Genomic DNA, 16,164 nt, shown 5'->3' on the forward strand with positions numbered 1-16,164 from the left:
ATCTCACAGACGACGAACTTTGGGAGCATCTGTGTCGAGTTGACCGCTTAATTTGTAGCTTTGCAGACTTCGGTTACGAATTCAACTTTGCAAAATCGCACATTGCAGAGTACACAGTGTTGTTCCTGGGCTATGAGCTCAACAATGAAGGCCGAGGATTGGCTCCTCACTTCTTGGAGAAATGCGCACAACTGCGCGCTCCGACAACTCTGAAAAATGTACAGTCTTTGCTGGGATTTTTGAATTTCAGGAGGACATACATTCCTGAATATGCCCAGCGTATCAAGCCTTTTTATGCTTTGATACAACCTACTTTTACCAAATCATGCTGGCTGCCGGAGCACTCAGCTATACTACAATGTTTGCAGGCTGATCTGCTCGCTTCTAAATACTTACTGACTTGTGATAACCACACCAACCTGGTTATAAGAATCATCCCTGGGTTTCACTTACCTTACTTTTAACGACGAGACACAGTACCTATTGCCTACAAGTCACACTTGTACACTTCGGCTGAAATGCGATTTTCCACTGTGGAGAAAGTTTTGACAGCTGTACAGATGGCGATTCTTAAGGAACGTGCTCTGTCACAGGGAAAACGCATGTTGGTTGTTACCCCGTGTCCTGCTTTGGAGGCAGTTACAAAAGCCAGTGTACCAAATTTGAAAGCTTTGCACCCTCGGTGGATACAATGGGCTGCTTCATTGACGTCTCCGGATGTCACATTTATTTTTGATGCCTCCTTGCGGTCGCAAGAGTTTTTGCAATATGAATTTGTTCAATAAAAGAAGGAAGAGTACTCCCAGTTATTTTAAGGTCCAGAGGAGGGAGATAACAAAGCAAACAACGATACAAATACCTCTGTAGGGACCTATATTTCTTTTTACATTGAATAAATCTCAAACATTTATACAAGAGATGCCAAAGAGGAAACTACAAGTTATTTATCAAAAACATTTATTTTTATTTATCTTTCTCTTTTTCTTAAGTGAAAATTTTTCTGGACATTTGTGCAACTGTGCATTTCATTTTGTTAGCATAAAAGGTGGTCATATTTACACATATTTTTTATTCTTCGTACAGACACAGTGGGTGTGCTCTCTAATAGCAGTTGGTTTTTGCATTCATACATACATACTCACATACCAGTCATACTATTGCTATTTTTTTAAAACAGAAAGGGTTGCCTATCAAACATAAACAAACAATATAAATCGTACATAACATAAGACCAACATAAATAGCAGCTCTAAGGTGTGCTACATAGGATGTTATGAGGGACTAGATGGTACAATTCTGCTAGTATAGGTGGAATTAACCAGTTCTTATCCGAAACAAAGGATGTAGGGCCGACGTACGTTTCGGTGAGTGTCACCTTCCTCAGGGCCGTAAACAAAATATACAACAATAAAGGAACATGGGTACTACTTAAAAAGTCGAGAGCACAATACAGTTTTCTGAAAATAGAAAAAGCAATTGTAAATTTCATTGTCATTTCTTATTCTTAACTTTTACATTTTTACTCATTGGCATCTGGTAAGTACATAGGCTAATCTGCATTTAGAACATTTTATTAATAATTGAACATAGCAACATATAAACCTTAAGACGGTAGTAGTCTAGTTAGATCATATAGATTCTAGTCGAGATAGAGGAGCAGTGGGGGAAGTACAAGACTGAACAGGACAGTACCCATCAACATAGTACACCCAGTGTATTACTCGTGAGTTACATGAGGTGTTGGTGAGATAGTCTCAAGTGCTATTCTCTCACCCTGGTGTTTTGGAAAAGATTTTTACCTATGGCGTCGGAGTTTAAAAAAGATCTTGCTTTGTGGAGCAGATGCTGGTCATTCTTTTTGAGGCATGCGCTAGATAAAAGAACATAAGGATGGCTAAGTCATAGACACTCGCATGTGTTGTTTTTTATATATATACATATTTTTTCTTTTTTATGTTACCTCAAATGTTGAAGTTAAACCCCTCTATTTTCCTTCGCTTGCAGTCCTAATAGTGGAAACTCACAGGGACCTCGATATATCATGTAGTTTTTCTGTACAAAGATAATTGTTGAGATATTGGTTCGGTGACTCAAAGTCTAGCAAAATTTAGAAAGCTAGAGAATAGACAAGGATTTATGTTACCTGTTCTTGTGAGCTGGAACAGATATAAATCTGAGACGATGTGTTGTGGCCAGCCTCTCGTACTGGTCTAAGCAGGGATGGCACGAGGGCCAAGATTGCAGGAATGAGCTCAGTGCGGTAGCTTATTTTGAGAGAGGTCAGACATTTGCCTAAAAGAATAAAGGGCGATATTTAGACTGTGATGAATTCCTAAACATGACTGTTGCTAATATAGGCCGTTAAAATAATCACGCACTGTGCCGGTGCCGATTTAATATGGGCTGCATAGAGATTATAGTGATTATAGTCGCATAGTGCGGTCTTGCTGACAAGGGTGCTAGATAGCGTGACCAAGATTCAGAGGTTCTTTTTGGATGTTTAAGCTGACGCGCATAGCACTATTGTGAGATGAGGTTACACAGAGATTGCTATCACATAAGGTGATCTAGAACTGTAGCAATACAACGTGTGAAGGTGCCGTTAAACATTTTGTCTGCACAAGGTTAATGTTCGCGCAGCGTGGATAAAACGGACAGGACCTCGGGAAACGTTGGTGGGTTTGCGATGTAACACTAAGGTGTCGCGCTTATCTTTAGTGCTATGTGAAAATAAAGCTACACGGAGTTTGGCAGTCGCTGGGGGCAAGTTTGACAGCAGAACACCGACCGGGCATGTGAGGGATATGGTTGCAGTATTTTCTTACCTTCTTTCGCAACGAGCTGTTGTTTCGACCGGGGGTTCTGTAGAAATAATTTCCAGTGTAGGGGGATATCGGGAAGGCGGGCAAATTTATATACAATTCCGATTGTAAACAGCTGAGGGGTTATGGCTACAAAGATAGGACTGAAACTATGAGTTCTTGTAGAGTGCTTGACATAGTTGACAGACTCAAAGTGGCGTGCTCAAAGCATGGGCGCCATATTGGAGTGGGTTACAAATTCGATATACACTTTAAAGCATTTATTTATTTGTGAGTGTTTATAAGGGTATGCTTTAATCAGGATGCCGGTTTTGTGGAGGTCTGCAATATAGTATGACAGGTGGTGAAAATATATATGCCCTGAGGTAGTAAGGTTGGATTGAAAAAGGGTAGTAATGTCATTATAGTGGATTTGAGGACCAATGGTATCTCTACAGTGTAACTATCCATGAAATATCTTCATTATGTCCAAACCGGACTGTGTCCAGAAAATAGATCCAAAAAGTCTCTCGTTTTTTTCGGAAAGTTGATGAGTCCTTTCCTGGTGGTGTGTGGACATGTTCCAGAATCTGCCAACGCAGATCTTTTTCATTGTGGCCATATTGAGTACAGTGGGGCACCATGGGGGCATTGGGTTTCTTTGTTCTTATTGCAGACTTATGTTCCGAGAATCTAACCCGGAATTCTCTGGACGTCTCGCCTATATAGCCTATGTCACACGGACATTTGATAAGGTATATGACGTTTGTGGTTCTGCAGTTGGTCATTTCTTTTAGGTTTCCTTGTTTTTGTCCATAGTTCCATTTTTCACCTGGAATTATTTGGTCACATGCGTGGCAGTTACCACATTTGTGGTTTCCTTTCGGTAGGGGGTTTCCATCTATGGTTTTCTGTTTTTTCTTTTCTTTATTTTTCCATCTGCTGTGTACCAGCTTGTCTCGGAGATTTTGATTTCTCCTGAAAGCTAGTGTCGGTTTACTTAGTTTACGTTCCTGGTCATTGGTGTTCAGAATTTTCCAATTGCTGTAGATCACCTTCCTAATCTTGTTGTTTATAGTGGAATGATTAAGTACACACACGAGTTTTTGTTCCTGGGATTTTTCAATAGGATTTATTAGCGCATCCCTGTCATAGTATTTCGCTCTTTTCATTGAATTTCGTATGAGACGTTTTGGATATCCTCTTGCTAACAAGCGTTCCATCAATTGGTTGGCATGTATCATAAAATCTTTCATAGACGTGCAATTTCTTTTTATACGTAGGAATTCTCCGAAGGGGATGGAGTCCTTTTGGCAGTTAGGATGATAGCTTCCATGTTCCAGAATGGTATTTTTCGCTGTCGGTTTACGATATAGGTCGACTGTCAGTTCTCCATCAGTGTGTCGTATCCATATATCGAGGAATTCCACTTTGTTTGGCGAGAAGTTATGAGTAAATTTGAGATTTTTATCTGCCAAATTGAGCCATTCAATGAATTCTTTCAAAAGTTCTTCTGTTCCCGACCATATGAAAAATATATCGTCTATAAATCTGTGCCATCTGGTGATGTTTTCAAAAAAGGGCGCGATTTCATTAAAAATATTCTTGCGCTCAAATTCGCCCATGTATATGTTGGCTATGCTGGGGGCACAAGATGCCCCCATGCTGACTCCTTTGACTTGGTGGTATACATCATCTTTAAATTCAAAAAAGTTATTTTGTAGGACCAGCCTTAAACATTGCAGAATGAAGGTGTCAGGTCTTGATCCTGGTGTTCTTTCTAGGAGTGCTGCAACAGATTCTATAGCTTTGCTTTGAGGAATATTCGTGTATAGTGATTCTATATCACAGGTGACAAGCAATTGGGTAGCATTGTTGAAAGGGAGATGTTCTAGAACTTTGATCATATGCCCCGTGTCTTTAATATAGGAGGCATATGTGGTGGTAAGAGGGCACAAGAAGCAGTCTAAGTATTTTGAAAGTGGTTCTGTGCTTGAATTTATGGAACCTACAATTGGTCGCAGTGGTGGGTCCATTGTGTTCTTGTGTGTTTTTGGAACACCATAGATTGCAGGGACCACCGGATTGATGTTAATTAGGTAGTCCATTTCTTTTTGGCAGATATGCCCTTCAACAAAGGCTTTAGATACTGTCTCTTTGATCTCTTCTGTCAGAATGGTGAGAGATCGTCTGTTTGTTTTTCTATAGTGTTCCTCCACTCCTAGCATCTGATTGATTTTGTCTGTATAGTGGTTCGTGTTCATGATCACAATTCCCCCTGCTTTGTCGCATGGTTTTATTGTGATGTCTTGATTATCTTGTAAAATTTTCAGTGCTTGTTTTTCCTCATTTTTTAAGTTTGAATGGGGCATTGGAATGTACTTGAGAACTCTTTCTAGTTCATTAGGAACGCTTCTTTCGAAGATTGCCACTTCTGGTCCTAGCATGTCCAAAGTCGGGGTGAATGTGGAAGAAGGTTTACAGCCTGATAGATTTTCCTCTTCTTCTCTTGTTTCCATGTTATTGAAGTATTTTTTTAATCTGATCTTCCTAAAAAATGAGAAGATGTCTTGATGAATTTGAAATCTATTTGCTCCCGTACTAGGAACATATGACAGACCTTTATTTAATACTGTCACTTCTTCTGACGACAGATTGTGGGAAGAGAGATTAAAGATTGGTATAGAGGTGTTATTTCTTTTTTTTAATGTTTCCAATATTGCTGTCGTCTCGTTTGGACATATGGTTGCAGATCTGGAGGGTTCGGCTGTTGATATTGGTTCGGTTGTTGATAATGGTTTTGATTCCCCGTTGGATAGCGAGTTCTTCCTCGTCCTCTGCCCCTCGATAAAAAAGGTTGGCGTGGTCCCCGATTTTGTCTTCCTGCGAAATGCCCTCTTTGATTGTGGTTGGGTAGACCGTAGTCGTAATCTTCTTCCGTTATTATCCCTTCCTGTTCTGAATCTGAGGAATTGGTGTTCGAAAATGTTTGAAATCTGACTCTCTTATTGGTTCTAGAGGCATAATATGTCTGATCATATTGCCTGCCTCCCTCAGTTGAGTCATCCTGCTGCTGGGTGTAAAAATCATGTCTGAGGTAAGGATAGATTTTTTCTTGTGCAAACCAGCGGACATCTTTTTTTAGTTTGTCCATTTTCTTTTTGGTAAGGTATGTGTCGAATTCTTCTATTTCTTCGTTTATTTCTTGTAATGTTTTCTTCGCGTCCTCTAATGCTGGATTGGCTTTTAATTTTTCTTCTAGCTCGTGGATTTCTTTCTGTAATGCCGTTAGCATGTCTTTCACTGTATTAATAATGAGTAACATCCAGTCGCGTGAACAGCGATTTGCAATTAGGGACCAGCGTTCTAAGAAACTGCGAACCTCCACAAAAAGGGCCGGCATATTTCTGACTCTAAGCCCTATAGGGATTGCTCCTGCTTTCAAATATTCCCCCATAAAGAAGGCATGTGATTCCATTCGTTTGGCTTTCTTTTTTAAGTTTACTAGTTTTAGCCAATCTGTGTTAGTGCTAGGCGTCCCAGTGGTGTTGGTCTTATTCCCACCTGTAATTTGGTCCATCATAGTGAGAAAGTCTTCATCAGAGAAGCCGAAAGTTTTTAAATTGTCCATAATTATTCTAAGAATGGGGAATTGTAGCCCCCAAAGAAAGGACCGGTAGAAACTAGAGTAAGGACTGAATAGAGAGTGTTAAAGGTAACTGTGAAATGGTTAGAAAAAGAGGTTTCTCGACAAAGGAAATATGTGCTATGAGTGATAGGGAAATGAATTGGAAAGGAACCACTCTACAGTGAACACTGTTGAGAAATAAAAGAAGGAAGAGTACTCCCAGTTATTTTAAGGTCCAGAGGAGGGAGATAACAAAGCAAACAACGATACAAATACCTCTGTAGGGACCTATATTTCTTTTTACATTGAATAAATCTCAAACATTTATACAAGAGATGCCAAAGAGGAAACTACAAGTTATTTATCAAAAACATTTATTTTTATTTATCTTTCTCTTTTTCTTAAGTGAAAATTTTTCTGGACATTTGTGCAACTGTGCATTTCATTTTGTTAGCATAAAAGGTGGTCATATTTACACATATTTTTTATTCTTCGTACAGACACAGTGGGTGTGCTCTCTAATAGCAGTTGGTTTTTGCATTCATACATACATACTCACATACCAGTCATACTATTGCTATTTTTTTAAAACAGAAAGGGTTGCCTATCAAACATAAACAAACAATATAAATCGTACATAACATAAGACCAACATAAATAGCAGCTCTAAGGTGTGCTACATAGGATGTTATGAGGGACTAGATGGTACAATTCTGCTAGTATAGGTGGAATTAACCAGTTCTTATCCGAAACAAAGGATGTAGGGCCGACGTACGTTTCGGTGAGTGTCACCTTCCTCAGGGCCGTAAACAAAATATACAACAATAAAGGAACATGGGTACTACTTAAAAAGTCGAGAGCACAATACAGTTTTCTGAAAATAGAAAAAGCAATTGTAAATTTCATTGTCATTTCTTATTCTTAACTTTTACATTTTTACTCATTGGCATCTGGTAAGTACATAGGCTAATCTGCATTTAGAACATTTTATTAATAATTGAACATAGCAACATATAAACCTTAAGACGGTAGTAGTCTAGTTAGATCATATAGATTCTAGTCGAGATAGAGGAGCAGTGGGGGAAGTACAAGACTGAACAGGACAGTACCCATCAACATAGTACACCCAGTGTATTACTCGTGAGTTACATGAGGTGTTGGTGAGATATTCTCAAGTGCTATTCTCTCACCCTGGTGTTTTGGAAAAGATTTTTACCTATGGCGTCGGAGTTTAAAAAAGATCTTGCTTTGTGGAGCAGATGCTGGTCATTCTTTTTGAGGCATGCGCTAGATAAAAGAACATAAGGATGGCTAAGTCATAGACACTCGCATGTGTTGTTTTTTATATATATACATATTTTTTCTTTTTTATGTTACCTCAAATGTTGAAGTTAAACCCCTCTATTTTCCTTCGCTTGCAGTCCTAATAGTGGAAACTCACAGGGACCTCGATATATCATGTAGTTTTTCTGTACAAAGATAATTGTTGAGATATTGGTTCGGTGACTCAAAGTCTAGCAAAATTTAGAAAGCTAGAGAATAGACAAGGATTTATGGTACCTGTTCTTGTGAGCTGGAACAGATATAAATCTGAGACGATGTGTTGTGGCCAGCCTCTCGTACTGGTCTAAGCAGGGATGGCACGAGGGCCAAGATTGCAGGAATGAGCTCAGTGCGGTAGCTTATTTTGAGAGAGGTCAGACATTTGCCTAAAAGAATAAAGGGCGATATTTAGACTGTGATGAATTCCTAAACATGACTGTTGCTAATATAGGCCGTTAAAATAATCACGCACTGTGCCGGTGCCGATTTAATATGGGCTGCATAGAGATTATAGTGATTATAGTCGCATAGTGCGGTCTTGCTGACAAGGGTGCTAGATAGCGTGACCAAGATTCAGAGGTTCTTTTTGGATGTTTAAGCTGACGCGCATAGCACTATTGTGAGATGAGGTTACACAGAGATTGCTATCACATAAGGTGATCTAGAACTGTAGCAATACAACGTGTGAAGGTGCCGTTAAACATTTTGTCTGCACAAGGTTAATGTTCGCGCAGCGTGGATAAAACGGACAGGACCTCGGGAAACGTTGGTGGGTTTGCGATGTAACACTAAGGTGTCGCGCTTATCTTTAGTGCTATGTGAAAATAAAGCTACACGGAGTTTGGCAGTCGCTGGGGGCAAGTTTGACAGCAGAACACCGACCGGGCATGTGAGGGATATGGTCGCAGTATTTTCTTACCTTCTTTCGCAACGAGCTGTTGTTTCGACCGGGGGTTCTGTAGAAATAATTTCCAGTGTAGGGGGATATCGGGAAGGCGGGCAAATTTATATACAATTCCGATTGTAAACAGCTGAGGGGTTATGGCTACAAAGATAGGACTGAAACTATGAGTTCTTGTAGAGTGCTTGACATAGTTGACAGACTCAAAGTGGCGTGCTCAAAGCATGGGCGCCATATTGGAGTGGGTTACAAATTCGATATACACTTTAAAGCATTTATTTATTTGTGAGTGTTTATAAGGGTATGCTTTAGTCAGGATGCCGGTTTTGTGGAGGTCTGCAATATAGTATGACAGGTGGTGAAAATATATATGCCCTGAGGTAGTAAGGTTGGATTGAAAAAGGGTAGTAATGTCATTATAGTGGATTTGAGGACCAATGGTATCTCTACAGTGTAACTATCCATGAAATATCTTCATTATGTCCAAACCGGACTGTGTCCAGAAAATAGATCCAAAAAGTCTCTCGTTTTTTTCGGAAAGTTGATGAGTCCTTTCCTGGTGGTGTGTGGACATGTTCCAGAATCTGCCAACGCAGATCTTTTTCATTGTGGCCATATTGAGTACAGTGGGGCACCATGGGGGCATTGGGTTTCTTTGTTCTTATTGCAGACTTATGTTCCGAGAATCTAACCCGGAATTCTCTGGACGTCTCGCCTATATAGCCTATGTCACACGGACATTTGATAAGGTATATGACGTTTGTGGTTCTGCAGTTGGTCATTTCTTTTAGGTTTCCTTGTTTTTGTCCATAGTTCCATTTTTCACCTGGAATTATTTGGTCACATGCGTGGCAGTTACCACATTTGTGGTTTCCTTTCGGTAGGGGGTTTCCATCTATGGTTTTCTGTTTTTTCTTTTCTTTATTTTTCCATCTGCTGTGTACCAGCTTGTCTCGGAGATTTTGATTTCTCCTGAAAGCTAGTGTCGGTTTACTTAGTTTACGTTCCTGGTCATTGGTGTTCAGAATTTTCCAATTGCTGTAGATCACCTTCCTAATCTTGTTGTTTATAGTGGAATGATTAAGTACACACACGAGTTTTTGTTCCTGGGATTTTTCAATAGGATTTATTAGCGCATCCCTGTCATAGTATTTCGCTCTTTTCATTGAATTTCGTATGAGACGTTTTGGATATCCTCTTGCTAACAAGCGTTCCATCAATTGGTTGGCATGTATCATAAAATCTTTCATAGACGTGCAATTTCTTTTTATACGTAGGAATTCTCCGAAGGGGATGGAGTCCTTTTGGCAGTTAGGATGATAGCTTCCATGTTCCAGAATGGTATTTTTCGCTGTCGGTTTACGATATAGGTCGACTGTCAGTTCTCCATCAGTGTGTCGTATCCATATATCGAGGAATTCCACTTTGTTTGGCGAGAAGTTATGAGTAAATTTGAGATTTTTATCTGCCAAATTGAGCCATTCAATGAATTCTTTCAAAAGTTCTTCTGTTCCCGACCATATGAAAAATATATCGTCTATAAATCTGTGCCATCTGGTGATGTTTTCAAAAAAGGGCGCGATTTCATTAAAAATATTCTTGCGCTCAAATTCGCCCATGTATATGTTGGCTATGCTGGGGGCACAAGATGCCCCCATGCTGACTCCTTTGACTTGGTGGTATACATCATCTTTAAATTCAAAAAAGTTATTTTGTAGGACCAGCCTTAAACATTGCAGAATGAAGGTGTCAGGTCTTGATCCTGGTGTTCTTTCTAGGAGTGCTGCAACAGATTCTATAGCTTTGCTTTGAGGAATATTCGTGTATAGTGATTCTATATCACAGGTGACAAGCAATTGGGTAGCATTGTTGAAAGGGAGATGTTCTAGAACTTTGATCATATGCCCCGTGTCTTTAATATAGGAGGCATATGTGGTGGTAAGAGGGCACAAGAAGCAGTCTAAGTATTTTGAAAGTGGTTCTGTGCTTGAATTTATGGAAGCTACAATTGGTCGCAGTGGTGGGTCCATTGTGTTCTTGTGTGTTTTTGGAACACCATAGATTGCAGGGACCACCGGATTGATGTTAATTAGGTAGTCCATTTCTTTTTGGCAGATATGCCCTTCAACAAAGGCTTTAGATACTGTCTCTTTGATCTCTTCTGTCAGAATGGTGAGAGATCGTCTGTTTGTTTTTCTATAGTGTTCCTCCACTCCTAGCATCTGATTGATTTTGTCTGTATAGTGGTTCGTGTTCATGATCACAATTCCCCCTGCTTTGTCGCATGGTTTTATTGTGATATCTTGATTATCTTGTAAAATTTTCAGTGCTTGTTTTTCCTCATTTTTTAAGTTTGAATGGGGCATTGGAATGTACTTGAGAACTCTTTCTAGTTCATTAAGAACGCTTCTTTCGAAGATTGCCACTTCTGGTCCTAGCATGTCCAAAGTCGGGGTGAATGTGGAAGAAGGTTTACAGCCTGATAGATTTTCCTCTTCTTCTCTTGTTTCCATGTTATTGAAGTATTTTTTTAATCTGATCTTCCTAAAAAATGAGAAGATGTCTTGATGAATTTGAAATCTATTTGCTCCCGTACTAGGAACATATGACAGACCTTTACTTAATACTGTCACTTCTTCTGACGACAGATTGTGGGAAGAGAGATTAAAGATTGGTATAGAGGTGTTATTTCTTTTTTTTAATGTTTCCAATATTGCTGTCGTCTCGTTTGGACATATGGTTGCAGATGTGGAGGGTTCGGCTGTTGATATTGGTTCGGTTGTTGGTAATGGTTTTGATTCCCCGTTGGATAGCGAGTTCTTCCTCGTCCTCTGCCCCTCGATAAAAAAGGTTGGCGTGGTCCCCGATTTTGTCTTCCTGCGAAATGCCCTCTTTGATTGTGGTTGGGTAGACCGTAGTCGTAATCTTCTTCCGTTATTATCCCTTCCTGTTCTGAATCTGAGGAATTGGTGTTCGAAAATGTTTGAAATCTGACTCTCTTATTGGTTCTAGAGGCATAATATGTCTGATCATATTGCCTGCCTCCCTCAGTTGAGTCATCCTGCTGCTGGGTGTAAAAATCCTGTCTGAGGTAAGGATAGATTTTTTCTTGTGCAAACCAGCGGACATCTTTTTTTAGTTTGTCCATTTTCTTTTTGGTAAGGTATGTGTCGAATTCTTCTATTTCTTCGTTTATTTCTTGTAATGTTTTCTTCGCGTCCTCTAATGCTGGATTGGCTTTTAATTTTTCTTCTAGCTCGTGGATTTCTTTCTGTAATGCCGTTAGCATGTCTTTCACTGTATTAATAATGAGTAACATCCAGTCGCGTGAACAGCGATTTGCAATTAGGGACCAGCGTTCTAAGAAACTGCGAACCTCCACAAAAAGGGCCGGCATATTTCTGACTCTAAGCCCTATAGGGATTGCTCCTGCTTTCAAATATTCCCCCATAAAGAAGGCATGTGATTCCATTCGTTTGGCTTTCTTTTTTAAGTTTACTAGTTTTAGCCAATCTGTGTTAGTGCTAGGCGTCCCAGTGGTGTTGGTCTTATTCCCACCTGTAATTTGGTCCATCATAGTGAGAAAGTCTTCATCAGAGAAGCCGAAAGTTTTTAAATTGTCCATAATTATTCTAAGAATGGGGAATTGTAGCGCCCCAAAGAAAGGACCGGTAGAAACTAGAGTAAGGACTGAATAGAGAGTGTTAAAGGTAACTGTGAAATGGTTAGAAAAAGAGGTTTCTCGACAAAGGAAATATGTGCTATGAGTGATAGGGAAATGAATTGGAAAGGAACCACTCTACAGTGAACACTGTTGAGAAATAAAAGAAGGAAGAGTACTCCCAGTTATTTTAAGGTCCAGAGGAGGGAGATAACAAAGCAAACAACGATACAAATACCTCTGTAGGGACCTATATTTCTTTTTACATTGAATAAATCTCAAACATTTATACAAGAGATGCCAAAGAGGAAACTACAAGTTATTTATCAAAAACATTTATTTTTATTTATCTTTCTCTTTTTCTTAAGTGAAAATTTTTCTGGACATTTGTGCAACTGTGCATTTCATTTTGTTAGCATAAAAGGTGGTCATATTTACACATATTTTTTATTCTTCGTACAGACACAGTGGGTGTGCTCTCTAATAGCAGTTGGTTTTTGCATTCATACATACATACTCACATACCAGTCATACTATTGCTATTTTTTTAAAACAGAAAGGGTTGCCTATCAAACATAAACAAACAATATAAATCGTACATAACATAAGACCAACATAAATAGCAGCTCTAAGGTGTGCTACATAGGATGTTATGAGGGACTAGATGGTACAATTCTGCTAGTATAGGTGGAATTAACCAGTTCTTATCCGAAACAAAGGATGTAGGGCCGACGTACGTTTCGGTGAGTGTCACCTTCCTCAGGGCCGTAAACAAAATATACAACAATAAAGGAACATGGGTACTACTTAAAAAGTCGAGAGCACAATACAGTTTTCTGAAAATAGAAAAAGCAATTGTAAATTTCATTGTCATTTCTTATTCTTAACTTTTACATTTTTACTCATTGGCATCTGGTAAGTACATAGGCTAATCTGCATTTAGAACATTTTATTAATAATTGAACATAGCAACATATAAACCTTAAGACGGTAGTAGTCTAGTTAGAAGCTATCATCCTAACTGCCAAAAGGACTCCATCCCCTTCGGAGAATTCCTACGTATAAAAAGAAATTGCACGTCTATGAAAGATTTTATGATACATGCCAACCAATTGATGGAACGCTTGTTAGCAAGAGGATATCCAAAACGTCTCATACGAAATTCAATGAAAAGAGCGAAATACTATGACAGGGATGCGCTAATAAATCCTATTGAAAAATCCCAGGAACAAAAACTCGTGTGTGTACTTAATCATTCCACTATAAACAACAAGATTAGGAAGGTGATCTACAGCAATTGGAAAATTCTGAACACCAATGACCAGGAACGTAAACTAAGTAAACCGACACTAGCTTTCAGGAGAAATCAAAATCTCCGAGACAAGCTGGTACACGGAAAAATAAAGAAAAGAAAAAACAGAAAACCATAGATGGAAACCCCCTACCGAAAGGAAACCACAAATGTGGTAACTGCCACGCATGTGACCAAATAATTCCAGGTGAAAAATGGAACTATGGACAAAAACAAGGAAACCTAAAAGAAATGACCAACTGCAGAACCACAAACGTCATATACCTTATCAAATGTCCGTGTGACATAGGCTATATAGGCGAGACGTCCAGAGAATTCCGGGTTAGATTCTCGGAACATAAGTCTGCAATAAGAACAAAGAAACCCAATGCCCCCATGGTGCCCCACTGTACTCAATATGGCCACAATGAAAAAGATCTGCGTTGGCAGATTCTGGAACATGTCCACACACCACCAGGAAAGGACTCATCAACTTTCCGAAAAAAACGAGAGACTTTTTGGATCTATTTTCTGGACACAGTCCGGTTTGGACATAATGAAGATATTTCATGGATAGTTACACTGTAGAGATACCATTGGTCCTCAAATCCACTATAATGACATTACTACCCTTTTTCAATCCAACCTTACTACCTCAGGGCATATATATTTTCACCACCTGTCATACTATATTGCAGACCTCCACAAAACCGGCATCCTGACTAAAGCATACCCTTATAAACACTCACAAATAAATAAATGCTTTAAAGTGTATATCGAATTTGTAACCCACTCCAATATGGCGCCCATGCTTTGAGCACGCCACTTTGAGTCTGTCAACTATGTCAAGCACTCTACAAGAACTCATAGTTTCAGTCCTATCTTTGTAGCCATAACCCCTCAGCTGTTTACAATCGGAATTGTATATAAATGTGCCCGCCTTCCCGATATCCCCCTACACTGGAAATTATTTCTACAGAACCCCCGGTCGAAACAACAGCTCGTTGCGAAAGAAGGTAAGAAAATACTGCGACCATATCCCTCACATGCCCGGTCGGTGTTCTGCTGTCAAACTTGCCCCCAGCGACTGCCAAACTCCGTGTAGCTTTATTTTCACATAGCACTAAAGATAAGCGCGACACCTTAGTGTTACATCGCAAACCCACCAACGTTTCCCGAGGTCCTGTCCGTTTTATCCACGCTGCGCGAACATTAACCTTGTGCAGACAAAATGTTTAACGGCACCTTCACACGTTGTATTGCTACAGTTCTAGATCACCTTATGTGATAGCAATCTCTGTGTAACCTCATCTCACAATAGTGCTATGCGCGTCAGCTTAAACATCCAAAAAGAACCTCTGAATCTTGGTCACGCTATCTAGCACCCTTGTCAGCAAGACCGCACTATGCGACTATAATCACTATAATCTCTATGCAGCCCATATTAAATCGGCACCGGCACAGTGCGTGATTATTTTAACGGCCTATATTAGCAACAGTCATGTTTAGGAATTCATCACAGTCTAAATATCGCCCTTTATTCTTTTAGGCAAATGTCTGACCTCTCTCAAAATAAGCTACCGCACTGAGCTCATTCCTGCAATCTTGGCCCTCGTGCCATCCCTGCTTAGACCAGTACGAGAGGCTGGCCACAACACATCGTCTCAGATTTATATCTGTTCCAGCTCACAAGAACAGGTACCATAAATCCTTGTCTATTCTCTAGCTTTCTAAATTTTGCTAGACTTTGAGTCACCGAACCAATATCTCAACAATTATCTTTGTACAGAAAAACTACATGATATATCGAGGTCCCTGTGAGTTTCCACTATTAGGACTGCAAGCGAAGGAAAATAGAGGGGTTTAACTTCAACATTTGAGGTAACATAAAAAAGAAAAAATATGTATATATATAAAAAACAACACATGCGAGTGTCTATGACTTAGCCATCCTTATGTTCTTTTATCTAGCGCATGCCTCAAAAAGAATGACCAGCATCTGCTCCACAAAGCAAGATCTTTTTTAAACTCCGACGCCATAGGTAAAAATCTTTTCCAAAACACCAGGGTGAGAGAATAGCACTTGAGAATATCTCACCAACACCTCATGTAACTCACGAGTAATACACTGGGTGTACTATGTTGATGGGTACTGTCCTGTTCAGTCTTGTACTTCCCCCACTGCTCCTCTATCTCGACTAGAATCTATATGATCTAACTAGACTACTACCGTCTTAAGGTTTATATGTTGCTATGTTCAATTATTAATAAAATGTTCTAAATGCAGATTAGCCTATGTACTTACCAGATGCCAATGAGTAAAAATGTAAAAGTTAAGAATAAGAAATGACAATGAAATTTACAATTGCTTTTTCTATTTTCAGAAAACTGTATTGTGCTCTCGACTTTTTAAGTAGTACCCATGTTCCTTTATTGTTGTATATTTTGTTTACGGCCCTGAGGAAGGTGACACTCACCGAAACGTACGTCGGCCCTACATCCTTTGTTTCGGATAAGAACTGGTTAATTCCACCTATACTAGCAGAATTGTACCATCTA

This window comes from Lissotriton helveticus, chromosome 4_1 (genome assembly GCF_964261635.1).
Source record: "Lissotriton helveticus chromosome 4_1, aLisHel1.1, whole genome shotgun sequence".
NCBI lineage: Eukaryota > Metazoa > Chordata > Amphibia > Caudata > Salamandridae > Lissotriton > Lissotriton helveticus.